The sequence below is a fragment of the Schistocerca nitens genome, chromosome 9 (genome assembly GCF_023898315.1).
Source record: "Schistocerca nitens isolate TAMUIC-IGC-003100 chromosome 9, iqSchNite1.1, whole genome shotgun sequence".
Lineage (NCBI taxonomy): Eukaryota > Metazoa > Arthropoda > Insecta > Orthoptera > Acrididae > Schistocerca > Schistocerca nitens.
The window spans coordinates 419,023,118-419,046,330 of NC_064622.1; positions in this window are offsets into that span (position 1 = coordinate 419,023,118).

Sequence of the window (23,213 nt, forward strand, 5' to 3'; positions counted from 1 at the left end):
TTCACGGACGAGTCCAGGTATAGTATGAACAGTAATTCTTGCGGGTTTTCATCTGACGTGAACCAGGAACCATATTACCAACCCCTTAATGTTCTTGAAAGGGACCTGTACGGAGGACGTGGTTTGATGATGTGGGGTGGGTTTATGATTGGTGCACCTACACCCCTGCATGTCTTTGACAGAGGAATCGTAACAGGTCAGGTGTATCGGGACGTCATTTTGCACCAGTATGTCCGCCTTTTCAGGGGTGCAGTGGGTCCCACCTTCCTCCTGGTGGATGATAACGCACGGCACCACCGAGCTGCCATCGTGGAGGAGTACCTTGAAACAGACGATATCAGGGAATCGAGTGGTCTGCCGGTTCTCCAGACACAAACCCCATCGAGCACGTCTGGGAAGCTGTCGGTCAACGTATCGCTGCGCGTCTTCAAATCCCTACGACACTTCATGAGCTCCGACAGGCACTGGTGCAAGAATGGCAGGCTATACCCCAGCAGCTGTTCGACCACCTGATCCAGAGCATGCCAACCCGCTGTGCGGCCTGTGTACGTGTGCATGGTGATCATACCCCATATTGATGTCGGAGTACATGCACAGAAAACAGTGGCGTTCTGTAGGACATGTGTTTCGGGACGGTTTTCTCAACCTATCACCAATACTGTGGACTTACAGATTTGTATCGTTTGTGTTCCCTATGTGTCGATGCTACTAGCGCCCGTTTTGTGTAGTGCCACGTTGTGTGCCACCACATTCTGCAATTATCCTTAATGTATGAGCATGAGTGTAGATGGTAGCACTCCTTGTGTGCTACAATAGGAAACAAAGCTAACGGTCACCATTTAGCCGTAAAACACCGTCATTTGTGACATGTGGAATAATCGGGTCTAGTGCCGGATGTTTGTGTCGCTCTGGCAGAATATTTCGGCCACGTAACTCGTTGCCTTCTTCAGGTGCTACCTGAGACTGACGTATTGGAGACTGGACAAGATCCTCCAATACGGCAGTCTCAGGTAGCACCTGAAGAAGGCAACGAGTTACGTGGCCGAAATATTGTGCCAGAGCGACACAAACATCCGGTAGTAGACCCGATTATTCCACATGTCAACATCTCACAGGGAAAGCTTGAAGAGCTACACCGTCATTTGTGTTTACACGCATATTCGTTGTAATATTCTAGTGCATTGAAATAACGTCTGGACTACACGTGATAAGTTTTTTCATCTGGGTTTTAGTTTTTTCGTAAAGTGTAAATTATGTTGTTTCTTTATTGTATATAACGATCTTCAAGGAAAATTTGGTGAACTGTTGTTCTTAGGTTTAGATTACCTTTCCATAGGTATTGTCTGAGATACAGGTTTTTACAGAATATTAAATTATGTCTTTGGCAATAATTATTTATTTTTGGTAACGTTGAAGTTTTATTAATATCACGAGAATGTACATTCAGATTCCACACACAATGCCAATAAGAAAAGAAAATGTGGATAACTTGTTTTACAGATGATGGGCAGAATTAATCTACAGAAAACATGCATTATCTCAGAAGAGTGAGCTAACACCTGAAGGGTTTTTGCGAATATAAAAATACCACAATATCTGTGGATAATTTTAACGCAATAAAGAAACGTGAAGCCCTAATAAGCAAATGTTTCATTTATTCAATAATAAAAAAGATTAAATAGAAATTAAGAGCCAACAAAGAGGTGTTCATAACAAGATCTATGGATATAGGCTTTAATATATGTACCTAGTATTGGTTCGTATAACTGAAAGGAAAAATTAACAAATCAATGGTACAAAAAAATGGTTCAAATGGCTCTGAGCACTATGGGACTTAACAGCTATGGTCATCAGTCCCCTAGAACTTAGAACTACTTAAACCTAAGGACATCACACAACACCCAGCCATCACGAGGCAGAGAAAATCCCTGACCCCGCCGGGAATCGAACCCGGGAACCCGGCGCACGACCACGAGATGCGGGCAAATCAATGGTACATTTGTCTGAATTTCTCCATGTTGGTTTTTTTTTCTTTTAGGTTTTATTAAGTGGGCAGGATATACCATGTGAATAATAAAGAACAAGGAAATATTCAAGGGTCATTCAATAAGTAATGTCCCACTTCTTTTTTTTTTTTTTAAAAAAAAGCCATTGATATACATGGACGAATGTCTTTGTTGGTGCTTCACATTTGATGTTTATTCTGTGCACCGGTGAAGTTCCGAACTGTTCTGGCAGATGACAGAGCCGTAGTACAGCGTCAACATGGCGTCTATATACGACTCACATTACAAGAAGCGGGCTGTTATTGAATTCTTGTGTGCAGAAAAAGAAACGATTGTGAACATCCATAAACATTTGTGTGCAGTGTATGGCGATGCTGCAATTGATAGGAGTACAGTTGGGCGATGGGTAAAGAAAGTTACAGCCTCAGGAAACGCAGAAACAGAGCTCCATGCTCAGGACATACTGTCACAGCAGCGGCTGCAGACATGCTGAATCATGCGGTTGCCATTATTCATGCCAACTGGTGCATCGCAGCTCTACAATTGACTCTACAGTTGTCGGTTAGCATTGGAAGTGCGTCTGCAATGATTGAGACTCTCGGATATTCGAAGAGGTGCTCGAGATGGGTTCCATAAATGCTCACAGTGGACCACAAGATTCAAAGAAAGGCCATTTCATTTGAATTGTTGGAGCGTTTTGAGACTGATGGAGATGGCTTTCTGTCAGAATCGTTACAGCAAACAAAAGCTGGGTGCACCACTTTGCGATGGAAACAAAAGGCCAGTCCATGGGATGGCATCATCCTCATTCACCAAAAAAAAAAAGAAATTCAAGACAACCCCCTCTGCTGGAAAAGTCATGATGACAGTCTTCTGGGAGTACGATGCCGACGTTCTTGTGGATGTAATGCCAAGGGGATCAATCATCAATTAATGGCATATGTGAAGACTCTGAATAAAGTCAAGAGCCCTATCACAAATCTGAGATTTGGAATTGTGGCGCCGGCCGAAGTGGCCAAGCGGTTCTAGGCGCTTCAGTCTGGAACCGCGCTACCGCTACGGTCGCAGATTCGAATCCTGCCTCGGGCATGGATGTGTGTGATGTCCTTAGGTTAGTTAGGTTTAAGTAGTTCTAAGTTCTAGGAGACTGATGACCTCAGATGTGAAGTCCTATAGTGCTGAGAGCCATTTGGAATTGTGGTAAGTAATATACAGTAAAACGTCAGCATGCAACTCAACATGGAAAACAAAAATTTTCGCCTTGTATGACTAAATAAAATTGAGAAGATTTGACTGTTGCAAGCTAATCACATGGTACTGCCATTGATTAGAAATAATGGAAATCATGATAGAGCCCAACTGATAATTACAAAAACTTTGCATTCGCTATGACAATGCAATGGTACGTAAGCAAAGTAACTACCTATTAATAACAGCGCAATAAAAGAGATCAAGGGAAAACTGTTGTAACAGCGACAGGAACGGTCGCGGGGTTGCCACAAACGGAAACGCGGTATGACCGAATGGTGGTGATGATGATGATTTATGGTAGAGGGCGCTAAACAACTAGGTCATCAGTGCCCTTGCAATAATGTTATGCCGAAGAACATTTTCAGAATCTAAGGAAGGAGATCAAAATGGTTCAAATGGCTCTGAGCACTATGGGACTTAACTTCTAAGGTCATCAGTCCCCTGGAACTTAGAACTACTTAAACCTAACTAACCTAAGGACATCACACACATCCATGCCCGAGGCAGGATTCGAACCTGCGACCGTAGCGGTCACGCGGTTCCAGACTGTAGCGCCTTTAACCACTTGGCCACTCCGGCCGGCGAAGGAGATCAATAAACTGGAAAACTAAGTTTGATCCCACCACAGGAAAAGCGAAGCAACACCAGGAAGGCGAGGGTCAGAAAAAGCCGTAACAAAACCCCAGAGAGACACAACAGGATAACTGAACGAAATCATGGAGAAAATACCTGTAACGATACTGTTAAGAAAGGGACAAACAAGAGTGGCTGGATGACGACTTACAAGGGAACGTCCCCATCGCAACCCCCTCAGATTTAGTTATAAGTTGGCACAGTGGATGGGCCTTGAAAAACTGAACACAGATCAATGGAGAAAACAGGAAGAAGTTGTGTGGAACTATAAAAAAAAAAGCAAAATATACAAACTGAGTAGTCCATGGGCTACATAGGCAATATCAATTACGTTGTGGACTCAGGAGCGCATTGGTCCCGTGGTTAGCGTGAGCAGCTGCTGAACGAGAGGTCCTTGGTTCAAATCTTCCTTCAAGTAAAAATTTTAATTTCTTTATTTTCGCAAAGTTATGATCTGTCCGTTCATTCATTGACGTCTCTGTTCACTGTAATAAGTTTAGTGTATGTGTTTTGCGACCGCACCGCAAAACCGTGCGATTAGTAGACGAAATGACGTGCCTCTCCAATGGGAACCGAAAACATTTGTTCGCAAGGTCATAGGTCAACCGATTCCTCCACAGGAAAACACGTCTGATATATTCTATAAGACACTGGTGACGGCATGTGCTCCACTTGACAGGAATATGTTGTCGACCCACCTAACTTGTACACTTGGCGAATGGGTAAAAGATTCTTCTTCCTTTCCCGATTTAGGTTTTCTTGTGGATGTGATAATCACTCCCAAAAAAGTGATGAAAACATAAGAGTTTGTCACATAAACTGCAACAAATGAATGCAACAGTTTCACAGTCGCACACTTTTCCATGTGCTCTGTCAAAACATATGTTTTTAACGTTTTCAAATTTTTCCGTGTGTAGACCGTCAAATCCTGCATATGTCCAAGCAAATCTGAACATGTCCTGGAATTTTGGAGAGCGAAGTTGATTATGTGTGAGTGCCTGAACTTTGATAATTGTCTGAAAACAAAAAATTAAACTTTTCACTCGAGGATAGACTTGAACCAAAGACCTCTCGTTCCGCAGCTGCTCACGCTAACCACGGGACCACAGCGCTCCGGAGCTCACATATTCCTTGATGTTGCCTATCCTGCGCATGGACTACTCAGTTTGTATATTTTGCTTTTTTTTCATAGTTCCACACAACTTCTTCGTGTTTTCTCGATTGACCTGTGTTCAGTTTTTCGAGGCCTATCCACTGTGCCAACTTATAACTAAATCTGATGGGGGTGCGATGGGGAGGTTCCCTTGTTAGAAATAATACGCGACCCAGCCACTCTGTGGGACATTAAGATTGTACACCAAATATTTTGGGATACATTCCGGACACTCACAAAATTTTAAGACACGAACAACATTCGCGCCGTTATCAGCTAAAATAGAGGGAAGATCCTGTGCTAGACCCAGTTCAACCCTCAGGTCGTCATATAGAACACACACGGTTAAAAGATATCATACTGACAGTTGTGTCTCGCATCTTTGACATACTGAGGCTTGTTGTCATGGTTCGTGTGGCTCCCCCCATCGGGCATGGGTGTGCGTAAGAGGAAGCCGTGTGTCAGTGGGCAATATCCCACTCTAACCAAAGTAAGGGCTACGTCTTCACACCATCGCAAGTGGAAGGAGGTGATCCATGGTCGCGCTGAAGTTTTGATGAAACGGAAGTGGGCCGCGAACAAACAAGATGGACGAATGGGAATGGAAGGACAAGTACGACGACGGACAACCGAGCAAGACACCAAGATCAACAACAAAGTATTAAGCAGCGGTGTCACAAGAGATAACCTCACAAAATCAAAACAACATCCACTCGTAAATGGGAAGTAAGCACACGCAACGTAAACACGATGTCTGTAAGCGAGATATCAACCGACTCAACGCGAATACCAGACTGCCTCGCTGAGTGAGAGGCAGCCGCCTAAATAAACGACAGGGTATGTCGCTATTGGTCACTGCGACCACGTGCTCCACAGTGGCGCCCTTACGATAGCCTTGGGGCCAGGAGCGCGCGCAGCCACGGCGTACTGCGCGACTGCTGCAGAGACCTCTAGTGGTCATCTACACTCCTGGAAATGGAAAAAAGAACACATTGACACCGGTGTGTCAGACCCACCATACTTGCTCCGGACACTGCGAGAGGGCTGTACAAGCAATGATCACACGCACGGCACAGCGGACACACCAGGAACCGCGGTGTTGGCCGTCGAATGGCGCTAGCTGCGCAGCATTTGTGCACCGCCGCCGTCAGTGTCAGCCAGTTTGCCGTGGCATACGGAGCTCCATCGCAGTCTTTAACACTGGTAGCATGCCGCGACAGCGTGGACGTGAACCGTATGTGCAGTTGACGGACTTTGAGCGAGGGCGTATAGTGGGCATGCGGGAGGCCGGGTGGACGTACCGCCGAATTGCTCAACACGTGGGGCGTGAGGTCTCCACAGTACATCGATGTTGTCGCCAGTGGTCGGCGGAAGGTGCACGTGCCCGTCGACCTGGGACCGGACCGCAGCGACGCACGGATGCACGCCAAGACCGTAGGATCCTACGCAGTGCCGTAGGGGACCGCACCGCCACTTCCCAGCAAATTAGGGACACTGTTGCTCCTGGGGTATCGGCGAGGACCATTCGTAACCGTCTCCATGAAGCTGGGCTACGGTCCCGCACACCGTTAGGCCGTCTTCCGCTCACGCCCCAACATCGTGCAGCCCGCCTCCAGTGGTGTCGCGACAGGCGTGAATGGAGGGACGAATGGAGACGTGTCGTCTTCAGCGATGAGAGTCGCTTCTGCCTTGGTGCCAATGATGGTCGTATGCGTGTTTGGCGCCGTGCAGGTGAGCGCCACAATCAGGACTGCATACGACCGAGGCACACAGGGCCAACACCCGGCATCATGGTGTGGGGAGCGATCTCCTACACTGGCCGTACACCACTGGTGATCGTCGAGGGGACACTGAATAGTGCACGGTACATCCAAACCGTCATCGAACCCATCGTTCTACCATTCCTAGACCGGCAAGGGAACTTGCTGTTCCAACAGGACAATGCACGTCCGCATGTATCCCGTGCCACCCAACGTGCTCTAGAAGGTGTAAGTCAACTACCCTGGCCAGCAAGATCTCCGGATCTGTCCCCCATTGAGCATGTTTGGGACTGGATGAAGCGTCGTCTCACGCGGTCTGCACGTCCAGCACGAACGCTGGTCCAACTGAGGCGCCAGGTGGAAATGGCATGGCAAGCCGTTCCACAGGACTACATCCAGCATCTCTACGATCGTCTCCATGGGAGAATAGCAGCCTGCATTGCTGCGAAAGGTGGATATACACTGTACTAGTGCCGACATTGTGCATGCTCTGTTGCCTGTGTCTATATGCCTGTGGTTCTGTCAGTGTGATCATGTGATGTATCTGACCCCAGGAATGTGTCAATAAAGTTTCCCCTTCCTGGGACAATGAATTCACGGTGTTCTTATTTCAATTTCCAGGAGTGTAGTTTCATGCCTTCTGACGAGGATTCGAAACCTGCGGCGCTCGGTACCAGGAAACTGTTTACTAGAGTGCAATAAAGTAGAGAGTAACAACCTTGTTTTAATTATACATTTGCTAATAATTTAAAGAAGTATTAAGAAAGAATGAAGAATCAAAAGGATGTAAAAATCTTGTATTAGTTGAACTGAATAATAAATCCCTAGACAAACATAGAAATTCAACCTATGACTCTTACCATTGGTACACATAGACTATCAACTGAAACTGACTGACTTAAGATGTATCTTCATCCAGATTTGGTTAAGCGGAGAATTTGAATTCAGTCTCAGGGAACATTTATTTTAGTAATGATAATAATTTATCAAAAAGGACAATGTCCTAGTTAAGTTTTAGTTAGCTAATTAAGTTAATTTACATGACATCTTTCTGTGGTGGTAAATGTTATTCATGTACTAAAAACATATTTCAGTTCTTCCTGGCAATCAGATGAACACTGTTTGTGTAAAAAATTTCATTTAGGTGGTTAGCATATAGGGAATCTTCACTCTGAGCATCAGGTCACTACAAGAAGGTAGCCATAAGAAAACAGTCAGGACAGAAGATTATTAACAACATCAAAGTGATGTGGCATTAATGGAGCTGTTTCCTCAGTTGTAACACATAACCAGAGCCTTTTGACATTTTGAATATTGAAGAAACTGTTACAGTGAGCAACGTATACAGCTGTTGCTGGCATGAGAAGAAATGTCATGAAAAATCAGACCATGTGGGCAGAATGTTACTTGTCTATAAAGACTCTTTTAAAGTTATCTGCATTTTAGACGAATATTGCATCCCACTGCCACTGTGGCACCCACAGATTCAAAGGTAATAAAAGAAGTGCCTTTTCTTAGAGGAAAAATGTGACAACTGTAAAATGAAATTGGAAATTGGTGGTAAGGACTATGGAACCAAACTACTGAGGTCTTCGTTCCCTAGGCTTATACACTAATTAAACTAACTTACGCTAAAGATAACACACACACACACACACACACACACACCCATGCCCGATGGCGGGAGCCACACGAACCATGACAACATGCCTCAGACCGCACAACATATTTGCCCTAGATATTCTTCTGTAGATATGACTCATATGTTCTCCCCAGATCAACCTAGGGTCAGACTGGAGTTCTAAAAGTTTAATCATTGTGTTTTCTATTCTGTTAGATAGTTCTAATAGAGGATGATGGGTCTTGTCAGGGTTACAAAGAAGTTTGTTACAGGAAAACCATTTCACTGAAGCATCTACATTCTGGGAATATCTACAATTACATCTACATCTAGATTATTACTCTGCAATTCACAATTAAGTGCCTGGCAGAGGATTCTTCAGACTACCAGACTATTTATCTACCATTTCACTATTGAACAGTGCATGGGGACAATAAACAGTGGACTCTAGTTTCTCTTATTATTGTGATCGTTTCACCCTATGAATGTTGGCGACGATAAAACATTTTCGTGTCCAAAGGAGAAAACTGGTGACTGACATTCCATCAAAATATTCACTTGCAACAAGAAACAGCTTTGTTTTAATGACTGCCACCCCAACCTACTTATCATACCTGTGAATATTCTCTCCTATTTCATGATAATACAAAATGTGGTGCCCATCTTGGAACTTTTTTGATGTCCTCTGTTAATCATTTGAGGTAAGGATCCCACACCACCCAGTGATAGTCTAGCAGAGGATAGACAAGTGAATAGAAGGGATTCTCTTTAGTAGGCCTTTTGCATCTTCCAAGTCTTTCGCCAATATACCACAGTCTACATTCTGGAGAATATCCTCACTACAGATCAACTGGACAAAAAATTACATCTAATCTACTCTAAACTTTGGGTTGCCATCCCTAAAACTTTATCTACATGACTGTTCGAATTTAAGTTGTTTGCAGTTGTAATGCCTTTTTATTTATTTGAATTGAAAATCTTTAAATTGCTGTGATTTGTTGTGTAACCAAAATTAAATAGATTTCGTCTTGTGCTCATGTAGATGACCTCACACATTTCTTTATTCAAAGACAATTGCCACTTATTGAACTGAACATATATTTTCTTTAAATGATTTCGCAATATTGGTTTTGAGCTCCAGATGGCTTTAGTATATGGCAAATGACAGAATCATCACCAAAACCTCTAAGAGGGCTCCTCACATTGACTCCTATGTTATTTATATAGATTAGGAGCAGCAGAGTGCCTATGACACTTCCTTGGGGAATACTGGATTTCACTTCTGTTTCACATGGTGATTTTCAAGTAGTTAGCATGTGCTGTGACATTTCTGACAGGAAATCGTAAATGAAGTCACACAACTGAAGTGATACACTGATACTGTGAAGCCACACAATCTGATTGGAAGTTTCTGTGAAGAATGCTGCCAAAAGCATGCTGGAAATCTAGAAATAAGGAATCAGTTTGAGACCCCCTGTCAATAACATTTGCTGCAGTGCTGCTGTGTGTTGATGAGTTGCAATTATCATTATGTCATCAGCATAGGTCACACATTAGGGAATGTGATGTGGCAAATCATTGATTGCAATTATGAAAAAACAATGATTCTGAGACTTATTCCAGTGTAATGCATGTCTCAATAATTTTCATCAATGTCTAGGTTTTACTGAGAAATATTGTTTTCTGTCACTAAAGGAGCATGAAGCTATTACTTTTATTAGATGTTGAAAAACAACAAGGGAAAAGAAAGCTTGGAATACCTTGAAATACCTGCTCACTGGTAAGAACAAAACTAAGTGGATGAATCTTTGGAATGCTTTATCAGATACTACATTGTCCACATTTGAAGAAAATATTCAGCATCATGGAATTAGTATTCTGTACATAGCCAGCAGACTTGAGAACATGGACAAACCAGTTTACAATGGACTAATTCCATTTATTATGCTGAGAGGTTTATCCAGATTTGATCTACTTTACCAGATGGTTATAGAGTTCAGTATAACAGACAAATATTTCACACCTGAAAACATTAAAGGAAAGTTACATAATAGAAGTGTGGAAGAATACTTAACTCGGACAAAGGTGGCAATGATAGTACATTATCTAACATCACAGTGATAAATAGCAAGAGAGGTTTTACAAAGAGAAACGAGAAAATAAGAAACATAAAATATTTTAATTGCTGGAAGTATGTTCACTTCAAGTCCAACTGTCCCCAGATGCAAGAATCATCAAAGGAGAATTCCAAGTGAGAAGAAAAGTCATTGTTTTGTGTACTTGATGTATTGGAATGAACAAGAATAAGTGGATCATAATTCCATGGCATCATCAGATATGACCTTAAGAAAGGGATGGTTTTAACATTTTGTGCCAGAAAATTGCAGCTAAAAAGTTGGTAAGTCAGGATAATCTTGAATCAAAAAGTGAAGTGAAGGGAAATGCAATTGTCAGATTACCATGTATATCTTCATTGAGAATTGTTATTCCTGTCTATGGGGTAGCCACTAATTTGTTGTCATTTTCCACATTCACTAAGAAATGCATATATGTTGTTTTCGCAAAAATGTATATAAGATGGTGGAAATGGATGAGCTACTTTTTCTAGTTCAAAATGAAATGGCATTTATAAATTAAAACATGTTGAACCCGTTTCACATGAACATGCTCTAGATGTCAGTAAAATTAATAACATGGAAGATTTATGGAATTCTAGACATGGTCATGCTAGAATTGATACTGGACTTTAGTCACATTTAGAGAGCACACACATAAAGTTGGAGTGTTGTGATTCTGAATTCATTGACAAATGCAAAACATGTATGATTGGTAAGAAGTCTAAATTTTAATTTCCTAAGGCTGCAGGACAATGTCCTTTTGAGGTGTTTGACTTGATGCACTGGATTTATGTGTTCCCATGGAGCAAACATCACATGGTATGGCTAAGTACATATACATAGTAGTGACTGGTTATTCCAGAAGGAGATTCTAATAGTTTCTCAAAAGTGAAGAGGAATCATTAGATTTTTCTGTTAGTTGAAAACTTAAACAGAAAATAGAGTTGATGCAAACAACAAAGCTGTTAGATAAGACAATGACACTGAATTTGTGAAGTCTATGTCGGATTCATTTCTCAAAGAGAGTGGGACTGAGCGTCAGATTCGTATCTTCCATAGTAGGGAAAAGAATGGTGTTGTGGAAATAACTAACAGATCATTTCTTGAGTTGGTACATACACCCCTTGCTGTTTGATTCTGGTCTATCTAAGTAATATTTGCTAGAGGCATGTAGGACAACTTGTAACATATCATAGTATTGTAATTTGATTTGTGATGTTTGCAAATGTTGTCAGTGAGCCTATAATATTCCAGAGGCACTGTTTCACACTTAAATCAAAAGGCAATCAACTTGTAGTAATGCTCATTGGCTAATTAAATTCATAAAAGACCTGGTCATTCATTCTGCATCCCATTCTGTTATCGTCTTTGACCAAAACACTTCATCCAGGAAGTTAATTATTTGAAATGCTTAATACTTATCACAAATCCTGTAGCTAAAGAATTAAGAATTAGATCTTTAATAATCTTTGAGACAGAAGTCAGAAGATACAAGCATTAGTATTTATAATTTGTAATGTACTTATTTTCTTATCTGGAGTGGCCATTACTTGAGATGGCGTACACTCATACTTGTTCTGGCAATAGATCCAGCCCGTAATTTCAAAGGAGTAAATTATGTAACAACTTCAAATAAAATTATATTTCATACGAAGCCACCCATTTAGGACAACCAGAAATAACATCATTTATTTCTCCTTGCAGAGACGTGGCACAATATAGTCTGTTTACATAAAGAACTGCATTCCTTACAGAGCATTTAAAAATAAAACTCCCTTGGAATTATGGAAGGTTAAAGTATCTTCTTTCTTTGAACAATGTATAAGTGTTTGCTGGTCAAGCCCTTCTCTGCGCACCAGGGTACAATAGCAAAACAGCAGGATGTGAAAGGTAAGGAACTTGTTTTTGTATGTTGTCATGGAATGACTAAAGTTTACATACTAACTGATCCACAGAACCTTAACAAAATTATAATTAGCAGGAGTGTTGTTTTTCAGGAGAATGAGAGCAGGACTAACAGTACAGGAGCACTAGCTGTAAGTGAAAATTACCATGCAGTTTGGTTGAGTGAACAGCCTGATGGTTGGGGTGAGGCACAGGAAACAGTGGGAGTGTGCAGTGTTGAGAGTTAATCAAGACTCAGATGCTCAGTCAGAGTTGGACATACATGAGAGTGAGATGCTGCTGATGGGCCCTGGTGCTCTACAAGACAACCTGTCAAACAGTTAATCAGCATGTGTACCCAAACTGAAGGAGTAACATTATATCATCTGCTTGGTATCATCTGCTTTTTCACTTTGGGAGAAGATCATGGAAACCTGTATCAAGCCATGTAGGGAGCGACAGTGAATAATGGACAAAAGACTTTCAAACAGGAAAGAAAGTGTTCCATAAAAGTGGTGTTTTGGAACTTCTGGAGCAAAAATATCATAGGTAACAGTTGGATATTCAGCTCGAACATTTGGAATCTCATTGACTTGAGGCGAACTGTCCGCAGCGATAAGGCCAGTTTTTATTTAAAGGTAATTTTTCATGAAAACATTTGAGAAAATTCCTAGCAACAAGTCTGACATGGTAGCATGCTGCACCATCTGCATTCATTATCAAGCTAAGTATCCACTTGTTCCTTATGATATTTTGGTCTTTGGTAGGTCGCTAGATAGCTCCACAAATCAGAAGTTTTGGAGCAGTTTGGGCAGGGCCCTGCAACAAGCTCAGGATTTTGACAATCTAAGGCATCAATTGGACAGAACATGGCGCGATATCCCTCAGGATGATGTCTAACGCCTTTAACAATCAGAGCCAAGGTAAATAAATTTTAACATAAGGGACAGAAGTATAGCAATCCGTCATAGACTTGATCAATTTGTGAAACTATTTATCTTAAATATACCATCCAATTTCTCTGAAATTGTGGTCATTTGTTTGTCAGTACAGATACATCACTTGTACTGATTTCCATCCCATTCAGATAATTCCTTTGTAGCGGTGTGTGTGTGTGTGTGTGTGTGTGTGTGTGTGTGTGTGTGTGCGCGCGTGTGCGTGCGTGTGTGTGTACCGATTACACAGTTTTGACATAGACTATATGGTGAGATCATTGAAGATTATTGTCTATATGAAAGCCCAAATATCTGACATGTTTTAAAGGGAATTCGAAATTCACATAGTCATATAGCTTCAATTCTTTTGAATCTTTGTTGCGAGTATATACTGAGCGGCGACTAGCTAAGTGAAATGGTAGATGTGTTCTCCTATAACCAACATGTCAAAGCAGCACAATCAGAGAGGGTCCAGTGGGGGCGTTTGGCGTTTAAGAATACGAGAAGGGACCTGTAATCGCAGGGTATGGATTTTTACGACCTGGAACACCTGGAAAATTATTACTAAATGATGTAAAAATTATATGGAACTTAAATAAAGTGAGTTATAAAATAAATTAGAGGAATGATTAATTTTGTAAGAAGTTGCGAATAAAATTACAAAATGGATACCGTAACCAATTTAAAAATTACTGTGATGTTCCTTAAGAAATCTCATTCTTCGAAGATGTAGGAAAATGTACAACCATCTTCGAGCTGTTACACTATAAGACAGCATGCAGAAGTTCCTGAAAGTGAAGGAATGTCTATTGTCAGAGCACACTTGCTAGCAGTTACAAAATCTTTCTACATTTCCTGAAACTACTGAAGTGGGTACTTTGATATTTTTCCTTTCATTTCAAAAACTTACCTAAATTCGACAAAGAATATCGATATTTAAGAAATGGACTTATTATGTTTGGTACAGTATAGGTACAAAGTATTAATATTTTTGTTTGAATACTCATATCTTGTAGAAGCTAACAGCAACAAGTGACACGACAGTAAGTAGATGAATCATCAATTTATTTTCAACATTTAAGAATACGTTTTAGTAACATTGTTATGTTTTTCCCAGAGGTTCATGCATTGCTCGTTCTTGTTAATAGAAAAAGAATGAATTGTGTCATAAATGGAGCAAAATGAATATGCAAAAAATGAAGTACTAATCTTAAAAACGTACATTTTTATGTTAAGCATTATATTACAAGTTGTACATGAGTGGGAAGACAATGTAGTTTCCAAATAAATCGATATGGAAATGGTTGATGAAGCTTACAGCAATGGTTCAAAAGTACAAGTTTGAGAAAGTTATACATACGCAAATTTTAATGATGGAAAAACATTTAATTTAGAGAATAAGGCTTACGATGGGACTAACAGAAAATAACATGAATAATGGTAAAATGTGACACCAGTATACAAAATGTTAAAACTGGCCTTACTACATATATACGCTGTTAGCTTGCTAATGTCTATAACATTAACCAGGTACTGAAAGTGCAGTGTGGAAACTAGCAGGAAAAATGATGAGTAGATTGCTATGACTCAAAATTTATAAATCACATGTAAAGAAAAAAATGTATTGCCCCTACTGACATGAAAACCTGTGGCCACTCCTGGTTCGCTCAAGCTAAGTATGCTAATTCTGTCTGACAAGTTGTGGTGGTATGTATAGGACGCTCAACAGCGAGGTCATTAGCTCTCCATCAGACAAGATACATCGGAGGTCACTGTTATAAACGTTAAACAACAAGGGAGAGAGGAGTGATCCTTGTGCCAACCCCATGCTGGTCGTCCGCGGTCCGATAATGCCCTGATGCGGAAACACTATTAACCTCATTTTCTGGAACAGGGATAGAAGGCTACAGAACAGTAATGGATTTTGTGCTTAAATTCTCGGGAGGCCGGTAAATACATGAGAAAATCTCGTTTCCTTCTCTTTTGATGTACGTATAGCTAGAGTTCCTAATAACCACTACTTCTACTGCTAGTACGAGGTGCATTCAAGTTCTAAGACCTCTGATTTTTTTTCTCCGGACTGGAAAGAGATAGAAACATGCGCATTGTTTTAAAATGAGGCCGCGTTCATTGTCAATACGTCCCAGAGATGGCAGCACCGTACGGCAGATGGAATTTTACCGCCAGCGGCGAGAATGAGAACTGGTTTAAATACTTAAAATGGCGACGTTTTCCTTACTTGAACAGCGTGCAATCATTCGTTTTCTGAATTTGCGTGGTGTGAAACCAATTGAAATTCATCGACAGTTGAAGGAGACATGTGGTGATGGAGTTATGGATGTGTCGAAAGTGCGTTCGTGGGTGCGACAGTTTAATGAAGGCAGAACATCGTGTGACAACAAACCGAAACAACCTCGGGCTCGCACAAGCCGGTAAGCGACATGATTGAGAAAGTGGAGAGAATTGTTTTGGGGGATCGCCGAATGACTGTTGAACAGATCGCCTCCAGAGTTGGCATTTCTGTGAGTTCTGTGCACACAGTCCTGCATGACGACCTGAAAATGCGAAAAGTGTCATCCAGGTGGGTGCCACGAATGCTGACGGACGACCACATGGCTGCCCGTGTGGCATGTTACCAAGCAATGTTGACGCGCAACGACAGCATGAATGGGACTTTTTTTTCGTCGGTTGTGACAATGGATGAGACGTGGATGCCATTTTTCAATCCAGAAACAAAGCGCCAGTCAGCTCAATGGAAGTACACAGATTCACCGCCGCCAAAAAAATTTCGGGTAACCGCCAGTGCTGAAAAAATGATGGTGTCCATGTTCTGGGACAGCGAGGGCGTAATCCTTACCCATTGCGTTCCAAATGGCACTACGGTAACAGGTGCATCCTACGAAAATGTTTTGAAGAACAAATTCCTTCCTGCACTGCAACAAAAACGTCCGGGAAGGGCTGCGCGTGTGCTGTTTCACCAAGACAACGCACCCGCACATCGAGCTAACGTTACGCTACAGTTTCTTCGTGATAACAACTTTGAAGTGATTCCTCATGCTCCCTACTCACCTGACCTGGCTCCTAGTGACTTTTGGCTTTTTCCAGCAATGAAAGACACTCTCCGTGGCCTCACATTCACCAGCCGTGCTGCTATTGCCTCAGCGATTTTCCAGTGGTCAAAACAGACTCCTAAAGAAGCCTTCGCCGCTGCCATGGAATCATGGCGTCAGCGTTGTGAAAAATGTGTACATGTGCAGGGCGATTACGTCGAGAAGTAACGCCAGTTTCATCGATTTCTGGTGAGTAGTTAATCAGAAAAAAAATCGGAGGCCTTAGAACTTGAATGCACCTCGTACTACGACTGCTACTACCACTACTACTACCACTACTACTACTGCTAATAATAATTAATGACATGCACTTTTACTTACAAACAAACAGATTGATTGGGCTTTTGAGCGTTGTTACTAATAAGCCATGTTAACTCGATGATCCTCCTTCCCGATTCATTCAATACCTTCTGTAGCAGCCAAAGAAAATGAGATTAACATCTTTCTCACTTTCGCATTAACGTGAAGATGTGACCAAGTTGAGGCGGCAGAGATATTGCTGGAATCTCGTGTGACTAGGGCTGCCATATCTAGCTGGGACATCATCGGGACACTGAGATGAGGGTGTAGAAAAGAAGTAAAAAAGTTATGTAATATAATAACTTTTATGTAGAACACGATTACACAGAACGCGTTGTGGCAGAAGAAGTTGGTACGCTTGGAGCAATTCTTCCCGAGTATCTTATTTGATTGTGAATTTAGAAATAGGCCTTGACGTTAATGCTACCGCAAATCTATTTGTATAATTCTTCGTAGGAACGTGATGCCTCACATCTGCCTTATCTCCGTGAGTTACTGAGAGGAACCAGTTGCAAATCTCACACAACTCTTCCTGATCCGTACGTTCTTTCTTGACAGAAGACTACTCTTTGGTGCAACCATGCGACTCGCATCAGCCGCTTCCTTTCTCGCTTCGAGCCAACCAGCCGATATATCTGCGCCGCAGAATTCGACAGGACGCTTATTCGTGCCTGTATACCTTCAACGGTGCCTGCCTTCAGCTATCCGTCTTGGACGTCGCCATGCTGTGATTACTGAGCGCCACTATGGACTACTGTTTGGACTTGTTTTGACAGCCGTTGACGTCTGCCTGCTATTGTGAAGTCTCTGCTGAATACAGTCATTTCTTGCCACCCCCCCTCCCCCCACCACCCTCTGGGGGGGAATAGCCCACTGCTTTGTTGTTTTGCATTTAGTCCAATAAATTTTGCCTGCGCCAATATGATACATACCATCTTCGACAGATCCATACCTAGGAAAGTACCTCGTTCAGTGTGCTGACAACGTTCTAACCTTCCAAGATGATAACAATCGTGTTCATTGGGCTGCGCGTGTACTGTCCTGGTTTGACAAACAGGTAAATACCCCATCGCTCCGCAAGTGGGCGATCTCAACACCAAAGAATACGTCTGGGGCTGTTTGGATCAACAGTTGAAACATAGCCATCAGCATCTCTCCACTTTTGGTAGCTGTACGAAAACCTAATCAATGAGGGGTTTCAGCTGGACATGGCGTAACTGAGGAAACTTATTGACTCTCTTCCACGCTGAATTGAGGTCGCTTCGAAGTCCAGAGGCGGTGTCACACATTATTAGCATGACGTCTTCTGGGACTGACGAAGCTGGGCTCAGCAGTGCACAAATGCCTAGCTGTCAATCCCACGCCATGAAAGACCAGTACCAATGCGCGGCTACGTAGGAAGCAACGTAGCTAGCGATTTCTGTTCTGATAACCATGACGCCATTGTGCTATTTGTACCACAAATCTCTTCACCATTTATCACTCAATACACCAGTGCAAGTGGTGAGCAAGATGTATGACACAGGCGAAATACCCTCAGACTTCAGGGAGAATACAATAATTATAATCCCAAAGCCCCCCCCCCCCCATGAACCATGGACCCTGCCGCTGGTGGGGAGGCTTGCGTGCCTCGGCGATACAGATGGCCGTACCGTAGGTGCAACCACAACGGAGGGGTATCTGTTGAGAGGCCAGACAAACCTGTGGTTCCTGAAGAGGGGCAGCAGCCTTTTCAGTAGTTGCAGGGGCAGCAGTCTGGATGACTGGATGGTTGACTGATCTGGCCTTGTAACACTAAACAAAACGGCCTTGCTGTACTGGTACTGCGAACGGTTGAAAGCAAGGGGAAACTACAGCCATAATTTTTCTCGAGGGCATGCAACTTTGCTGTATCGTTAAATGATGATGGCGTCCTGTTGGGTAAAATATTCAGGAGGTAAAATAGTCCCCCATTCGGATCTCCGGGCGGGGACTACTCAAGAGTACGTTGTTATCAGGAGAAATAGAACTGGGGTTCTACGGATCGGAGCGTGGAATGTCAGATCCCTTAATCGAGCAGGTAAATTAGAAAATTTAAAAAGGGAAATGGATAGGTTAAAGTTAGATATAGTGGGAATTAGTGAAGTTCGGTGGCAGGAGAAGCAAGACTTCTGGTCAGGTGAATAAAGGATTATAAATACAAAATCAAATAGGGGTAATGCAGGAGTGGGTTTAATAATGAATAGGAAAATAGGAATGCGGGTAAGCTACTACAAACAGCATAGTGATCGCATTATTATGGCCAAAATAGACACGAAGCCCACGCCTACTACAGTAGTACAAGTTTATATGCCAACTAGCTCTGCAGATGACGAAGAAATTGAAGAAATGTATGAGGAGATAAAAGAAATTATTCAAATAGTGAAGGGAGACGAAAATTTAATAGTCATGGGTGACTGGAAATCGATATTAGGGAAAGGGAGAGAAGGAAACATAGTAGGTGAATATGGATTGGGGGGAAGAAATGAAAGAGGAAGCCGACTGGTAGAATTTTGCACAGAGCATAACTTAATCATAGCTAACACCTGGTTCAAGAATCACAAAATTATTTACAATTTGTACAGAAACATGATGGCAGTTATAAGAGTCGAGGCGCGTGAAAGGGAAGCAGTGGTTGGGAAGGGAGGGTCATGGTTGTAGCCTCTCCCCGATGTTATTCATACTATATATTGAGCAAGCAGTAAAGGAAACAAATGAAAAAATTGGAATAGGAATTAAAATCCATGGAGAAGAAATAAAAACTTTGAGGTTCGCCGATGACATTGTAATTCTGTCAGAGACAGCAAAGGACCTGGAAGAGCAGCTGAACGGAATGGACATGGTCTTGAAAGGAGGATATAAGAGGAACATCAACAAAAGCAAAACGAGAATAATGGAATGTAGTCGAATTAAATCGGATGATGTTACGGGAATTAGATTAGGAGATGAAATGCTTAAAGTTAAATGGGTTTTGCTATTTAGGGAGCAAAATAACTTATGATGGTCAAAGTAGAGAGGATATAAAATGTAGACTGGCAATGACAAGGAAAGCGTTTCTGAAGAAGAGAAATTTGTTAACATCGAGTATAGATTTAAGTGTGAGGAAGTCCTTTCTGAAAGTATTTGTATCGATTGTAGCCATGTATTGACGTGCAACGTTGACAATAAATAGTTTAGACAAGAACAGAATAGAATATTTCGAAACGTTGTGCTACAGAAGAATGCTGAAGATTATAAAGGTAGATCACGTAACTACTGAGGAGGTTCTGAATAGAATTGGGGGGAAGAGGAATTTGTGGCACAACTTGACTGTAAGAAGGGATCGGTTGGTAGGACACGTTCTGAGACATCAAGGAATAACTAATTTATTATTGGAGGGAGGAGTGGAGGGTAAAAATGGTAGAGCGAGACCAAGAGATGAATACACTAAGCAGTTTCAGAAGGATGTGGGCTGCAGTAGTTACTCGGAGATGAAGAGGCCTGCACAGGATAGAGTAACATGGAGAGCTGCATCAAACTAGTCTCTAGAATGAAGAGAACAACAGCAACAACACCAGTGCCGTATCAAAATGGTTCTAACAATTTTTCGTTTCACTGCTGATGTCAGAATTTAACGCCCTCCATGAAGTTGCTGCTGTCACATCAAATGGTTCAAATGGCTTTAAGCACTATAGGACTTAACATCTGAGGTCATCAGTCCCCTAGACTTAGAACTACTTAAACCTAACTAACCTAAGGAGATCACACACACCCACGCCCGAGGCAGGATTCGAACCTGCGACCGTAGCAGCAGCGCGGTTCCGAACTGAAGCGCCTAGAACCGCTCGGCCACAGCGGTCGGCACTGTCACATCACTGACAGTTCCATCCACGTGATAATTCTTATAGACTCCGTCGAATTTCCTGTAAATTTTTCAATACTCATCTTAATAAATCTTAACAAATGTACAGTTGTGGAATAGGTCCAACGTAATTCGACAGATCTCCTCCCCATTAGTAACTATTGTCTAAAACAGCCAGTCAAATGTCCTAGTCTGAGCACCTCACAAATTGTTCTGGCTTAACCACAAGCGCCGGAACGAAGATGAAGAATACCAGAGAAGAGAAGGCGGTGGAACGATGTCGGCCAATGGTGTGCTGATTAGGACCGCACCACGACAGGAGCGGCCTCTACAGGAAGTGAATATAAGCACCGCTCCTGCCAACCTCGGCCACTCAGTATGAGCTCAGTAATGGGGAGTATACGGTCAGTATTCGTAGAGTATTAGTGCGACCTAGCAGAGAGTGCTACGAACAGCTATTAGTGATCCATATCTATTGCTTGTGTGGACACTATCTATAGCGAAGAACATTTCTGTTTGCATGTCATCCATCGCTTGTGGCACTTGTTTTAAATACAATTTAAATATTGTCAATCTGCTTTATTGAAGTAAAACTACTAATATTATTTGCTTGAATTGTTGTATAGTATTCTAAGAACGCAGCATCCCTTAGGCAGCCTATAGGCGACGAATGGGCAGTACCCCACACAAAGGCTCCAATAATGGCTAATTTCACTGTCCTGTTCCTTCTGACTGTGGATGCGGCCACTGCATCGACTTTCGTTCCAGTGCCAATTTTACTTTCTAGGGCTCTTCACTCTCCATCAGCTCCGTTGCGATTCACGACGCTAAGTAACAGGGTCACATCTTTCTATCTACAGAAAAGATCGGGTGTACTTTTTCTGTAAGTCTAGAATATTTACAGTACTCGTTTCGCGTAATATTATTTCCTGTACAGGATTACTGAAAAATGGATATTTCGCACCTTATTCTTGTCAGCGCTTTACATGGCATTAATTACGGCCAATTTTGTACTGTCAAATATATGTTCATGTGGGTTGGTTAATCTTCTGTTCGCTCGGCAAATAAAGAAATCGTTCTTATTGACAGCCTGTCCGTATTCTAGAGGTATCCACGTTACCTCATATTTCTGCAATATCACTGAGTGCACTAACGTACTGCCTGTTTGTGTTGTACTGAATGTGAATGACCGGTATGTTAGGTCTGGGGCCCTGATCCGGGGAGTCAGTTTGGAAAAGACAAATGGAGACGAATACTGTGTTATTATTGTTGGCCATCACCATAATGATAATGCACCCGAGGAGATCCATTACGTCTATCCACGACACTCTCCTTCCATACATGTGGCATGATTTACAGAAACATGAAGTAGTTGAGCGAGGATATCCAGACCGGAGTATGATACATGCTGATCACAAATACGAGTGGAGAGTCTTATCTCTCCATCACACAGTTCACTGATGGTGGGAAACTCCATACGCCAGTCGGCGCAAGCCAGCCTACTAATTCAGTTTTGCAATATTGCAATCCTCAGACCATGTCCGCATCTGGCCTTGACGTAGCTTCTTGCAAGAGAAAATGTGAACATGTTCAAAGAATTTTCGTGCGTTAGAATGTGAAACATGAAATTTTGTTAGTGACACGTGTATGACTCCTCATTTTTATAATTTTCATTTGCCAAATTTCAGAGACTATTTATTAGCCTGCAGAAAAGATAATAGTGAAGAATTCGCAACCATTTTTAGTCAGTTTCCGCTAAGGTCCTTTTTGAATTCAGCAATGTTCGTTTTCGAACGGCTACCTGATGAATACTACTCCTTGCCCTTACCAGAAACTATCACGAATCACAATGTCGCTTTGGCATGGCACGTAGCGGATAGTCAACAGTAGCTGCCTTCGTTGTGGTGTAACAGAGGAAACGCCATAGACAGTACTGAATCTCCTTAACGGATATTGCCAGGGCTTTCGCTGTCGCTGTTTTCGTGTTTCAGTTCAAAGAAATGGTATCGACAGCAATTGAGAGATTTATACTAAATAAATTAACAAACGACGGAGCTGATCCTCCTTGGTACACAAAACGGGTTAGAACGCTGTTGCAGAAACAACGAAACATGCCAAATTTAAACAGACGCAAAATCCCCAAGGTTGGGGGTCTTTTACAGAAGCTCGAAATTTAGCGCGGACTTCAATGCGAGATGCTTATAACAGTTTCCACAACGAAACTTTGTTTGGAAACCTGGCAGAAATGGAAACAGATTTTGGTCGTATGTGAAGTATGTTAGTGGAAAGAAACAATCAATGCCTTCTCTGTGCGATAGCAACGGAGATACTATCGAATACAATGCTGCCAAAGCAGAGTTACTGAACACAGCCTTCCGAAATGCCTTCACAAAAGAAGACGAAGTAAATATTCCAGAATTCAAATCGAGAACAGCTGCCAAACATCAGTAACGTAGAAGTAAATATCCTCGGAGTAGTGAAGCAACTTAAATCATTTGATAAAAGCAAGTCTTCTGGTCTAGACTGTATATGCTGACGCACTAGCTCCATACGTAACAATTATACACAACCGTTCGATCGACGA